The 13223-nt window shown below is 49.6% G+C and overlaps 1 long non-coding RNA gene across 1 annotated transcript; it reads left to right on the top strand.

Annotated features, from left to right (window-relative positions):
* Positions 1 to 497: 497 nt before the first annotated feature.
* Positions 498 to 11133, top strand: LOC107118811. Its single transcript, XR_001482783.1, has 4 exons — positions 498 to 579; positions 2400 to 2483; positions 10021 to 10111; positions 11058 to 11133. It is a non-coding gene; the product is annotated as an uncharacterized LOC107118811 (long non-coding RNA).
* The last annotated feature ends 2090 nt before the right edge of the window (positions 11134 to 13223 follow it).

Here is a 13223-nt window from a genome sequence, read left to right as displayed (position 1 = left end):
GGGAAAGAGGGAAAGAAAGAGAAGGAAATAAGGAGGTAAAGGGAAGGCAGGCAGGCAGGCAGGAAGGAAGGAAGGAAGGAAGGAAGGAAGCTTCTTGCTCCTCGTGGCCTGGGGCTGCTGGGAGCAGGGGGCAGGGCTTTTGCATGTGCCCACCCCCTGGGCTCTTTATTGCTGGAGCTCCGCTCCTGTGTGCTCCTGGTCAACAGTGAATTCCGTCAGAAATATCTCTTTTTGTGACATTGCTGACAATATTCTGTCATGTACTCAGATTCTCAAGGATGTGATAGGAAGATGGTGGTATCGTTTGGTATGTCAAATTTGTATCTTCATCCACTTTGCTAGAATATTTTTTAAAGTCTTCCCCCCTGTCCTGTGTCTGATGAGTTAAAACCAGATGACAAGTTAACTAGAGGAGGTGATCTTTTTCCCGACTGCTTTCTTTCTCTTACAGACTGTTGCTGCTGATTATTTCCGTAAAGCGGCGGAAGATGGCCACATGGAAGGAACGTTGCGATGCTCTCTGTATTATATCACAGGAAACTTGCCAAGCTTCCCTAGGGACCCTGAAAAGGCAGTAATGTAAATAATGCTTTAAAAATTGTAAAGGGGGGGGGACTCATTTCATTTGAACTGAATGTGAACTCACAGTTAATGTAATTAGAAAACAACCCATGTTTCCTCCAGAATGTACATAATCTGCACCATGGGTCACCAACGTGGTGCCCACCACGTGTTTTTAGAAAGTGATGCAGTGTTCCCTCTAAGCTGAGTTAGTGTGAGCGAGCTCACAGTTTTTTAGCCTCCGGCTCACACATTTTTGTCTTAGCTCAGGAAGGATGGCTCCAGAGCAAACTAATTGATGCAGTAGGCAAACCGCTCACTCACAACTATAATGCCAGTCGCTCACAAAGTAGAATTTTTGCTCCCAATAGCTTAGAGGGAGCATTGAAAGTGAGTGGAATCGAGTGGTTTTTTCCCCATCGATCTGGAGATCTGATTAGTAGTGCAGATTTTTTAAAAAACTTGCTTTGGCAGCAGCTGCCATCACAGCACAAGGATCTTCACTGGGGCAGCCATTTTGTGGCTGGCCCCGCCTCCTGCAAGTGTTTTCTCATTCAGCATTCGTGAGGGCCAAACTACACATGCCATTCATCATGTGTTCTCCTCAGGGAGCAGCAGCCATAAGCCAGCTGCCGGTCCCCAGGGAGAAGGTGGCTGCCTTCCATTCTCTGACTTCCCTCCGATAACCTGGGAGGCTTCCTCTGGGAAGAGTGTTGGACTATATCGGTAGCAGAGTGCACAAAGGCTCACGAGCGCAGAGGAGCCATCTGGCACAGTGTGTGTGCGAGCAGGAAATAAAGTTGCACGGAGCCTCTTTATATCTGAACAACTAATACGAGTCCTTTTCTTTAAGGCCTTCTAGATAGGCTAGAGGAGAGATAGGATCTCTAATCTAGTCTAACTAGCTAGATGGATGGAGATGCATAACAGACATCCGGCTCTCCTGTCACCAAGATGGAGAAACATGGCGTTGTGTGGAGAGTGAGGGAGAAGCCGGAAGGGAGAAAACTTTCCCTAAGAGTAGCAATGTACACATCAAAGGGATAGCATCAATCAGAGAGCAGTAAAAGCAAAGGGGGGGGGGGTGTCAGTGTCCTGCCTGTCTAGGTCTCTGACTCTCTTGTAGTCTTCCTCTATAATCTGAGACGAAGAGATAGTCCTTCATAAAAAGTCCTTCGCTTTCAGAAAAGACATCCTCGCACGTAGAAGCATCTTCTCTTGGTCTTCTTCAAGGGGTCTTGTGGAGCAGCTCCAGTGTTCTATGGGCTGTGTAGCGGAGGGTAGGGTCTGCCCACTCCCTCCTTCACTGTGCGAGGGCCACCCGCTGCTTAAGTGTAAATTCAGGCCCGCAAGAAGGGGACAGTAGTGGTTGAATGAGAAGGCACAGAGAGAGAGAGAGAGAGAGAGAGAGAGAGAGAGAGAGAGAGAGAGAGAGAGAGAGAGGAGAGAGGAGTGGAGGGAGAGAGAGAGAGAGAGAGAGAGAGAGAGAGAGAGAGAGAGAGAGAGCATACAAGTGGGCAGGGATTTCTCCTCCAGTGCTCCCTCTAAGGTGAGTGAGTGTGAGCTAGCTCACAGTTTTTTAGCCTCGGGCTCACACATTTTTTGTCTTCACTCAGGAAGGAGGGCTCCAGAGCCAAACTAATTTATGCTGTAGCCAAATGGCTCGCTCACAACTTTGAATGCCAGGAGCTCACAAAGTAGAATTTTTGCTCACAAGACTCCTCAGCTTAGTGGGAGCGTTGCCTGTTTCTTGGAGCAGGATTGTGCACATTGGGTATTTACAAGCCAAAAACTTGGCTGCAGATCTTTCCTTTTATTGGTATCATTTTCACTTGCAGCTGGGCAAAATACGTGGCAGAAAAGAATGGCTATTTGGGCCACGTCATCCGAAAAGCCCTCAATGCTTATCTGGATTTGTCATGGTACGTTCCTGTTCTGCTAGTAAATATTGATTTTCTGTGTGTGTGTGTGTGTGTGTGTGTGTGTTGGCTGCTGTGGAACCGACAGGGTGACAGAACAGCATGCCTCCTCTGTGCATGGCAAAAACAATACAAAGACACCGTGATTGAATTTTACGAATATACTCATATGTAACTCTTAAGGACCTTAAGAGCCTCTTGCTCAGAGTAAAAGAGGAGAGTGCAAAAGTGGGCTTGAAGCTCAACATCAAAAAAACTAAGATCATGGCATCCGGCCCCATCACTCCTTGGCAAATAGAAGGGGAAGTTGTGGGAGTAGTGACAGACTTCACGTTCCTGGGATCCCAGATCACCGCAGACTGTGACAGCAGCCATGAAATTAAAAGACGCCTGCTCCTTGGGAGGAAAGCAATGGCGAACCTAAACAGCATGATAAAAAGTAGAGACATCACCCTGCCAACAAAAGTCCGCATGGTCAAAGCAATGGTATTCCCAGTAGTCATGTATGGCTGCAAGAGTTGGACTATAAGGAAGGCCGAGCGCCGAAGAATAGATTCTTTTGAACTATGGTGCTGGAGAAGACTCTTGAGAGTCCCTTGGACTGCAAGAAGATCAAATCAGTCAATCCTCAATGAAATCAACCCTGACTGTTCCCTGGAAGGCCAGATAATGAAACTGAAGCTCAAATACTTTGGCCACCAAATGAGAAGGGAGCACTCACTGGAGAAGACCCTGATGCTTGGAAAGATTGAAGGTCAAAGAAGACGGGGACGGCAAAGGATGAGATCGTTAGACAGTGTCAAAGATGCAACGAACATGAAATTGAGCCAACTTCAGAGGACGGCGGAAGACAGGAAGGCCTGGGTGTAGCTGGTCCATGGGGTTGCGAAGAGTCGGACTCGACTGGGCGACTGAACAACAACAAAACTCTTAAGGGTATTCACAGTGTACAGTGGTAGATACTAAGGGCAATAAGAAATGTGGTGTGCATTGCATCATTAGTTTCAACACCTGCAAGAACAAACCTCACTCAGATAAGGGACCGTGTGCAAAAGTTCAAGTGTTCAAACAGCCCACCAGCTGGATATCATATCCACAAAAGTGCTTTATGAATAATAGCTGTCTTGTTCTCTAAGGAAGCGTTTGAAGATACCTATGCGCTTTATCTCCTGCCAACCTAGCAGTTTGAAAGCAAGAAACTGCAAGTAGATAAATAGGGACCGCTTCGGTGGGAAGGTAACAGCCTTGGTGTTTAGTCATGCCGGCCACGTGACCACGGAAACGTCTTCGGACAGCGCTGGCTCTTCGGCTTTGAAACGGAGATGAGCACCGCATCCCTAGAGTCGGACTCGGCTGGCTTTCGAGCAAGGGAAAACCTTTACCTTTATGCACTTTATATCTTTAAGAAGTATTTGAAGACACATCTGTTAAAGAACAAAACAGCTATTATTCATAAAGCACTTTATTGGATATGATATACAGCTTGTGGACTGTTTGAAGACTTTTGAATTTTGTCTGATGTATCCATAACCTTCAGATGATAGAACAGCGATCACAGTGTCCTTGTACTGTTTTTGACTTCTCTCCTGTGATTCTCTCTTTGTGTTGCTTTTCCCTGTGCGGGGGATAGACTCTCCCACACTTACTTTCTTTTATGTCCAGGCAGTTGTATTGGGCTGCGATCAGGGAAGACATGCGGGCACATCCATGCTTCGCTTCTTCCTCCTTTCCCATTCCTGTAACCCGTGCTGCTTTTAGATCTCTGTGTGGGGGTTGGACTCGATGATCTATATGGCCCCTTCCAACTCTGAGATTGTGTGATTCAGTGTAGGGTCCGCCGAGAGCAGTGATGGCGAACCTTTTAGAGACTGAGTGCCCAAACTGCAACCCAGAACCCACTTATTGATCGCAAAGTGCCAACACGGCCATTTAACCTGAATACTGAGGTTTTACTTTAGAAAAAACAACTCATACATTAACTTAAGATGATCCAAACAAAGTAAGGAAAGCAATCCCAAATGCTTTCATTGACTTAAAATCATTTGGCAGAGGATTCGACCCTTTAATGATGGTCTGGGCCTGGTTGGGGCGATGGCACGCGTGCCCACAGAGAGGGCTCTGAGTGCCACCTCTGGCACCCGTGCCATAGGTTCGCCACCACTGGCCTAGGGCATCCCTGATAATCTTCAAAAAAAATGCAGCCTTGCGTACTTACCAGAAGTGGGAAAGGGTAGCTCTAGGGATCACCGGTTTTACAACAGCGTCTCCGACGATTCCAGGAGCTACCCCCTTGTCCCTTTCAGTCAGGACTTCTGGTAAGTACACAAGGCTGCGTTGTTTTTTTTAAAGATTATCATAGAATGACAGAGTTGGAAGGGGCCAACCCCCTGCTAATCCAACCCCCTGCTCAGTGAGTATCCCTGACGAGGGTTTGTCCAGCCGCTGCTTGAAGACTGCCAGTGGGGGGAGCTCACCACCTCCCGAGGCAGCTGATGCCACTGTTGCACAACTCCGACTGTAAAAGAGTTTTCCCTAAGATCCAGCCGGCACCTTCCCGCCCTTCATTTCAACCCATTCTTGCGAGTCCTCTCCTCTGCTGCCCACAGGAACAGCTCCCTGCCCTCCTCTAAGGGAGAGCCCTTCAAAGACTTCTAGAGAGCAGTCCTGTCCCGTCCCCCCCTCAACCTCCTCTTCTCCAGACTAAACATTCCCAAATCCCTCAGGCTTTCCTCACAGGGCTGGGTCTGAGCACAGGGTGGACTAGATGCCCTGTATGGTGCCTTCCAACGCTGTGATTCTATGATTCTATGATAACCTTTTAAAAACGCAGCCTTGTGTACTTACCAGAAGTCCTGACTGAAAGGGACAAGGGGGTAGCTCCTGGAATCGCCACTGTTGTAAAACCAGTGATTCCTAGAGCTACCCTTTCTCACTTCTGGTAAGTACATAAGGCTGCGCAGGTGATTTCCCACAAGCGCTGCTCCGCGCTCACTCCTCCCTTTTGCCCCGATGGTACGTGTCAATTTCACACAAGCTGCTGCGCGGCCGCATTTTGCCCCGCAGCTTCGCGCGATTTTCCCCGTGTCTACTCAGTCCTCAAAAAACAGGATTGAGTAGACGCGGGGGAAATTGCACGAAACTGCGGGGCAAAATGCGGCCACGCGGCAGCTTGTGTGAAATTGACACGTACCATTGGGGCAAAGAGAAGAGTGAGCGCGGAGCAGCGCTTGTGGGAAATCACCCTGCATTTTTTTAAAAATCCCCCTGCTGCTGCTCCAAGCAATGGCAGGCAACGGGATCTGGGGATGGGAGATCTCCCACCTACCCCTAGGGGGGCTGGCAGCCCGATTCTGATCATGCGTATTGAAGGTGGGAAACACACACCCTGCCTTGTTCACACGAAATGGCCATGGTGCATGTTGGGAGGATCACAGCAAGCACACTCTCCTGGCATGCAAGGCAAGGTAAGCAGAATATAAGAAGAGCCCTGCTGGATCAGACCAGTGGTCCACCCACTCCAGCATCCCGTCTAACACGGTGGCCTGCCAGTTACCTCAGAGGGCCAACCACAGGACATAAAGGCTGAGGCCTTCCTCTGATGTTCATAGAATCACAGAGTTGGAAGGGGCCCGACAGGCCAACTGGTCCAACCCCTGATCAGTGCAGGATCAGCCTAGAGCATCCCTCACAAGTGTTTGTCCAGCCGCTGCTTGAAGACGGCCAGTGAAGGGGAGCTCACCACCTCCCCGGGCGGCCCATTCCGCTGTTGCACAACTCTGACTGTAAAATAATTTTCCCCTAACATCCAGCTGGTACCTTCCCTCCCGCAATTTAAACCCATTCTTGCGAGTCCTGTCCTCTGCTGCCAACAGGGACAATTCCCTGCCCTCCTCTAAGTGTTTTATTATGTGTTTTATTGTTATAACCTTGGCACTTAGTGCCCTTGTCAGCTGCCCTGAGCCTTCGGGGTAGGGCGGGATATAAATCCAAACATAAATAAATAAAGTGACACAGTCCTTCAGATCCTTCAAGAGAGCAATTCCTGTGTCCCCCCCCCCCACCTCCTCTTCTCCCAAGTCCCTCAGCCTTTCCGCATAGGACTGGGTCTCCAGCAGTATTCCCTCTAAGCTGAGTTAGTGTGAGCTAGGTAAAGGTAAAGGTTCCCTTGCTCGAAAGCCAGTTGAATCCGACTCTAGGGTTGCGGTGCTCATCTCCGTTTCTAAGCCGAAGAGCCAGCGCTGTCCGAAGACGTTTCCGTGGTCATGTGGGCGGCATGACTAAACACCGAGGCGCACGGAACGCTGTTACCTTCCCACCAAAGTGGTACCTATTTCTCTACTTGCAATTTCTTGCTTTCGAACTGCTAGGTTGGCAGGAGCTGGAACTAGAGACGGGAGCTCACTCCATCATGCGGCACCCGGGTCTTGAACTGCTGAACTACTGACCTTTCACAGCCTGCAGTTCAGCGTCTTAACCACTTGAGCCACCGCAGCTCCTAGTGTGAGCTAGCTCACAGTTTTTTAGCCTTCAGCTCACAGATTTTTGTCTTCGCTCCAGAAGGAGGGCTCTAGAGCAAACTAACTTATGCAGTAGCCAAATCACTTGCTCACAACTTTATTGCCAGTAGCTCACAAAGTAGAATTTTTGCTCACAAGACTCCACAGCTTAGAGGGAGCATTGGTCTCCAGACCCCTGATCATCCTCGTCGCTCTCCTCTGCCCCGGCTCCATTCCACATCCTTTTTGAAGTGAGGCCTCCAGAACTGCACACAATACTCCAGGTGCGGCCTGACCAATGCAGTGTACAGTGGGACTATGGTCACCATGGCTAGTAGCCACTGATAGACCCATCCTCCACGAAATCTGTCTAGTTCTTCCTTTTAAAGCCAGTAGGAGTGCCAAAAATATAATGCTAGAAAAGCGCTAAAAGAGCCAGATTGTTGTAGTGCCAGTATGGTGTAGTGGTTAAAGTGCGCAGATTCTAATCTGGGAGAACCGGGTTTGATTCCCCACTCCTCCCCTTGCACCTGGCTGGATGACCTTGGGCAAGCCGTAGTTCTGATAAGAGCTGTTCTTGGAAAAAGAGCAGTTTCTGTCAAGAGCTCTCTCAGCCCCACCTACCTCACCGGCAATGTTCCCTCTAAGTTGAGTTAGTGTGAGCTAGCTCACAGTTTTTTAGCCTCCGGCTCACACATTTTTGCCTTAGCTCAGGAAGAAGGGCTCCAGAGGAAACTAATTTATGCAGCAGCCAAATCGCTCGCTCTCAACTTTAATGCCAGTAGCTCACAAAGTAGAATTTTTGCTCACAAGACTCCACAGCTTAGAGGGAGCGTTGCTCACAGGGTGCCTGTTGTGGGGAGGGGGAGGAGAAGGACTTTGTAAGCCGCTCTGAGACTCCTTTGGATAGTGAAGGGCGGGGTATAAATCCAATCTCCTCCTCCTCCTCCTCCTCTTCTTCTTCTTCAATCTGCAAGGAAAGCATCCCAAAAAAAGCCGAAGAAAGCACCCAAATGAAAAGACAAAGCTAAACCAACGAATCCCAAACGAAATGACGCAACTAACAACGGTCCCTGTTTGTGATTTGGCCAGCAGAGGGAGGTGTTGCATTAGAGCGGCTGTTGTTGCCTTCCAAGCCCTGCCCCGACTGTTCCGGCCTTAGAAGATCTGTGTGTCAGAATCAGATCACTGCTAAATTCATATAAGGCCGGGGGAAGAGGGTTGGGTGGGCATATGATGTGAAGCGCTGGGGGTGAACCAGCGTGGAGGACAGAGCCCTTTGCCCCAGCCACCTTTCCCCAGAGGGACTGGACTAACTGGCAGGGCTGCCAACCTGGTGACTGGACACCTGCTATTATAAACTGCTCTCTGGGCAACAGAGATCAGTTCCCCTGGAGGAAATGGCATCTGTGGAGAGTAGACCCTATGGAACCATATCCCCATGGAGTCCCCTTCCCTCCCCAAATTCTGTCTTCCCCAGGTGTCACCCCTGAATCTCCAGGAATTTCCCAAGCCAAAGTGGGCGACCCTACTAACTGGGTCGTACCACTGTTACACCTTTAATATTGGGGATCTTTTAGACTTGCACCTCTCAAACTCTTCCTACGTAGATTTGTCTTCTCAGGAACTTCCTGGTTTGTAGGAAATTTGGGGAGAGTGTTTTGGGGTGCACACCATTTGCGGGGTGCATACGCCACTAAAGTGCCCCAATGAAGTCATGGTCTGGCCTGCTGGGCCTCCTTGTTGCCCCAATGAAGGGAGAATGCACTCATCCAGGGGTCATTTCCTGCAGGAGCGCACAGGAGCGGAGCTCCGGCAGTAAAGAGCCCAGGGGGTGGGCACATGAAACAAGCCCCACCCCCTGCTCCCAGCAGCCCTCAGTCAGAGCAAGAAGCAGCCAGGTAAGTTGCAGAGGCCCCCCCCCCGGCCCCCCGGCCCAAAAAGTCCAGTGGCACCTTTAAGACCAAGTTTTATTCAGGTACAAGCTCTCCCTCCTCTGTGAGGGCACCCCCCCCCCCCCATAACTAGCAATCCAAAAGAGTTCAGTGGAGCCTGAGTGGTGGGTGTTGCCTTCTGACACACTTCCGGTGACGTCAGGGGGCGTAGCATATGCAAACGAGTTACGCTAATGAGTTATGCTAATGAGCTCCTGCACCTCTTTTTCTATGAAATGACCCCTGCCCTCAAGACTGAGGTTGCCAGCTCTGACGTGGGAATTACCTGGAGATTTGGGGGGGGGTGGAGCCTGAGGATGGTGGGTTTTGGGGAGGGTCTCATAGGGGTATAATGCCAAAGGCTCCACCTTCAAAGCAGCCATTTTCTCCAGGGAAACTGATCTCTGTCACCTGCAGATCAGTTGTAATCCCTGGAGATCTCCAGCCACCCCCTGGAGGTTGGAAACCCTAGCCAACACCCTTCTGCAGTGGCAGAGGAAAAACAGTAGTAGTAGTAGAAGAAGAGGAGATTGGATTTATACCCCATGGCCCTTCACTACCCAAAGGAGTCTCAGAGCGGCTTACAAACTCCTTTCCCTTCCCCTCTCAGCCCCCTCGGCCCCTCTCCCCCGCCGCGGCCTTGTCTGTCTCTCCACTGGCCGCTCGCCGCCCGTTCCAGGGCCGCATGGGCCATGGCGGCGAGGCTCGGCCCCCTTCCCCCCCCCCCCCCCCCAACAGGCACCCTGTGAGGTAGGTGGGGCTGGGAGAGCTCTTTGGAGAACTGTCCATGAGAGAACAGCTCTCTGAGGAAACTTGTGAGTGACCCAAGGTCACACGAGCAGCTGCAAGTGGGAGGAGTGGGGGAATCAAACCTGGTTCTCCCAGATTAGAGTCTGCGCTCCTAACCACTACAATCAAACTGGCTCTGAAGAGGTAGGTCGGGTATGTTTGGGAGAAGTTCCTCCGTCGTTACTGACCTTCTAAGAAAGCCCTGACAAGTTTCCAAAGAGGGTTTCCTGGAATACATCTTGAAAACCACACTGATTTCCGATTGTCTTCATTCGGCCTCCTTTTTAAAATTATTATTCTGACCCACCTCTCACATTTTAGGCACGAGGCCTTGCTGTATTACATTCTGTCTGCAGAGACCGGGATCGAAGTGTCGCAGACCAATTTAGCACACCTCTGCGAAGAGAGACCAGTAAGTTAATGTTTTCACAACTGCTTTCCATCTTAAACCTTTAAAAATGTTGCTGTCCTTCACAGTTTTTTGGAAGACTTCCCCCTGATTCTCGTTCCCTCCTATGCTGATCACCTGACCTTACCCGGTCTACTCAGGGCTTTTACTCTTGCTCCAGTGAGTGCCGATTCAACGGTGCTTATGAGAGGCTGCTCTTTGCATCTTCCCTACTTTGATAGAATTTGCTCCAGTTTGGTGTCGTGGTGAAGTGCGCGGACTCTAATCTGGGAGAACCGGGTTTGATTCCCCACTCCTCCACTTGCAGCTGCTGATGTGTCCTTGGGTGAGTCACAAGTTCTTTCAGAGCTGTTCTCTCACGAGCAGGTGTTGGAAGAGCTCTCTCAGCCCCACCCACCTCACAGGGTGTCTCTTTTGGGGAGGGGAGGGGAAGGGAAAGGAGTTTGTAAGCTGCTCTGAGACATCTTTGGGTAGTGAAGGGCGGGGTATAAATCCAAACTACTACTCCTCCTCTTCCTCCTCCTCCTCCTCTTCTTCTTTCTTCTTCTTCCTCCTCCTCCTCTTCTTCTTCTTCCTCCTCCTCCCCCTCCTCCTCCCTTGGCAAAATAGATTCAGTTTCTCATATCTTATCAGAATGTCCTCTATAGTCTAATCTAAGATGCCATTTTATTCTGCCTTGGCTGGTGAATTTCAGTGATTTCAATCCGAGGGGGGGAGGGGGGGCCCTTTCCTCTTCTCAGATCAAAATCCTAATATAACTTCAGATGTTGCCAAAAAAATATTCCTTTTGGCTTATGGGAAATAAATAGAGACTATAAATGAGAAGTCAGATTGTTGTCCTGCTCAAGGCATTGCGTTATAGAGCTTTTCTTGGACAGAGGAAAGGGAAAATGTTGCTTGTAACGCCACCTGAGACCCCCTCTCTCCCTCCCTGCCTCTTCCCTCCCAGAATGTGGCAAAAAGATACTTGGCTACTGACTGCGTGTGGAGATACTATAATCTCTCAGTTTCTCAACACAACGCTCCTTCCTTTGGTATGTACAATAATGTCTTCAAGATAGCATTGAAATGTGTGCTCTTTGGTCGTACAAAATGACCTCCTCCCTTGCAATAGGCCCATTGGACAGCAGGCCGCAGGATTCAAATCAATAGCCGATGCTGGCAGGTGGCCCCTCCTAGCCACTGGGATTAGGGGCAGGGCTCCCTCTAAGCTGTGGAGTCTTGTGAGCAGAAATTCTACTTTTCGAGCTCCTGGCATTAAAGCTGTGAGCGAGCGATTTGGCTGCTGCCTAAATTAGTTTGCTCTGGAGCTTTCCTTCCTGAGGTAAGGCAAAAATGCGTGAGCTGGAGGCTAAAAAACTGTGAGCTAGCTCACACTGACTCAGCTTAGAGGGAGCACTGGTCATAACCTACCCGCCTCGCAGGGGGAGGGGGTATGAAAGGAATCTTGTTTTCAGTCTTGACTTTAGCTGGGAAAAGCCGGGGAAATGTCAAGTTTGGAGCTGTATGGAGAAGATTGCTGAGGAGAACAGAACGACACGTTACCTTTCGTTTCGTGATCATTTTTCTTTTCCAAATGCAGCTACCGGGGCTGCTTTCTCAAGTGAGAGAGCAGCGTAGGGGGAGAAGAGGATTTTTCACCCTTTCCTCCCTGCCTGCCTTCCCACTGAAACATACTACCCCAGCGCTGTCTTCACACACATTACACCCACCATGGAGGAATATGTGTGTGCCTGTAAGCAGGTCCTCCCTCAGTGGTTTCTGGTTTCTGGAAGCGGTCTCTAGGACCAAGGTGTCCAACGTCCGCCTCTTGAGAACTTGGAATAACCGACACGAACCCTTGCTACTTGCTTCCACAGTTTATTTGAAGGTGGGAGATTTCTACTACTATGGATATCAGAACCGATCCAAGGACTTGGATGTCTCAGTACGGATGTACGCCCAGGCAGCGTTGGATGGAGACGCACAGGTAGGCCGTTGTTAGCTGAGACACAAAGGCAAGATTGCTCACTGCCTGCACTGATAATTAGCATGTGACTTAAAGCTTCATTGGGCCCTTGGAGGTCTACGAGGCAGGTCCTCCTAAATGCCCCCGCAAAAAGCAGCTTTGCCCTTAATGAACAAAGAGGGTAGTATTACATACCACAGCAAGGCATTAGATAAGCCGATACAATGGCCTATCGGAGAATTAAGAATGTTTAAATCAGTGCTCTGACCTGGATATCCCAGGTCAGCCCGATCTCGTCAGATCTCAGAAGCGAAGCAGGGTCGATTCTGACGAGTACTTGGATGGGAGACCTCCTTGGAATACCAGCAGTCAGGAGGCAGGGGCAGGCTTGATTCAGCCACCTCTCTGAATATTCTCCAGTCACCAGAGGTTGCCATGACATCCAGGTGCACACACACACGCACATACTCACGCGCACATATAAAAAAATACCCCCCAAAAAAGAGTGTTTAAATCAATAAAGGGTATCACTTTCAATCGGATTGTGGCTGATGCCTTTGGGTTAAAAGGGAGTTGTAGACATAGCGTTGCCATCCTCCAGGTGGTGGCTGGAGATCCATTTAATACATAGTCCTCAAATAGAGGCCTTTTGGCTAAGATGTGTAAACATTAACGGTAGCTGGAGATCTCCGGGAATTACAACTGGTTTCTGGGTGACAGAGATCAGTTCCCCTGGAGAAAATGGCTGCTTTGGAAGGCGGACTCTGTTGGCATTGGATTCTACTGGTCCCTCCCCAGGCTCCACCCCAAAATCTCCAGGTATTTCCCAACCCAGAGCTGGCAACCCTGTGTAGACTCTCACGGACAGATAAATTTATCAAAGTTAACATCTCTCATTTCCCCCCATTGTCAGAAACCTGGTTAAATCAGTTCTCAACGACAGCCAGTCTGTAGGAAGTTAACTTTATTGAGATCGTTGATAGATACCATTCTGGACAAGTCCTTTGTTAGAACTACAATCACAAGAAGGTTACATGTATAGTGGTTTCAAGCAGAAGCAATAAAGATCAGGACCCAATCACCCCACAGTATTCGCCCGCCAGAACTGCCAACTATCCCCCCCCCCACACTAAACATGTATTCCTCTCTGAGCATCCCTCCCACCAA

Source organism: Gekko japonicus, unplaced genomic scaffold (assembly GCF_001447785.1).
Source record: "Gekko japonicus isolate JY-2015 unplaced genomic scaffold, Gekko_japonicus_V1.1 scaffold91, whole genome shotgun sequence".
Lineage (NCBI taxonomy): Eukaryota > Metazoa > Chordata > Lepidosauria > Squamata > Gekkonidae > Gekko > Gekko japonicus.
This window is presented reverse-complemented; position numbering and strand designations above follow the sequence as displayed.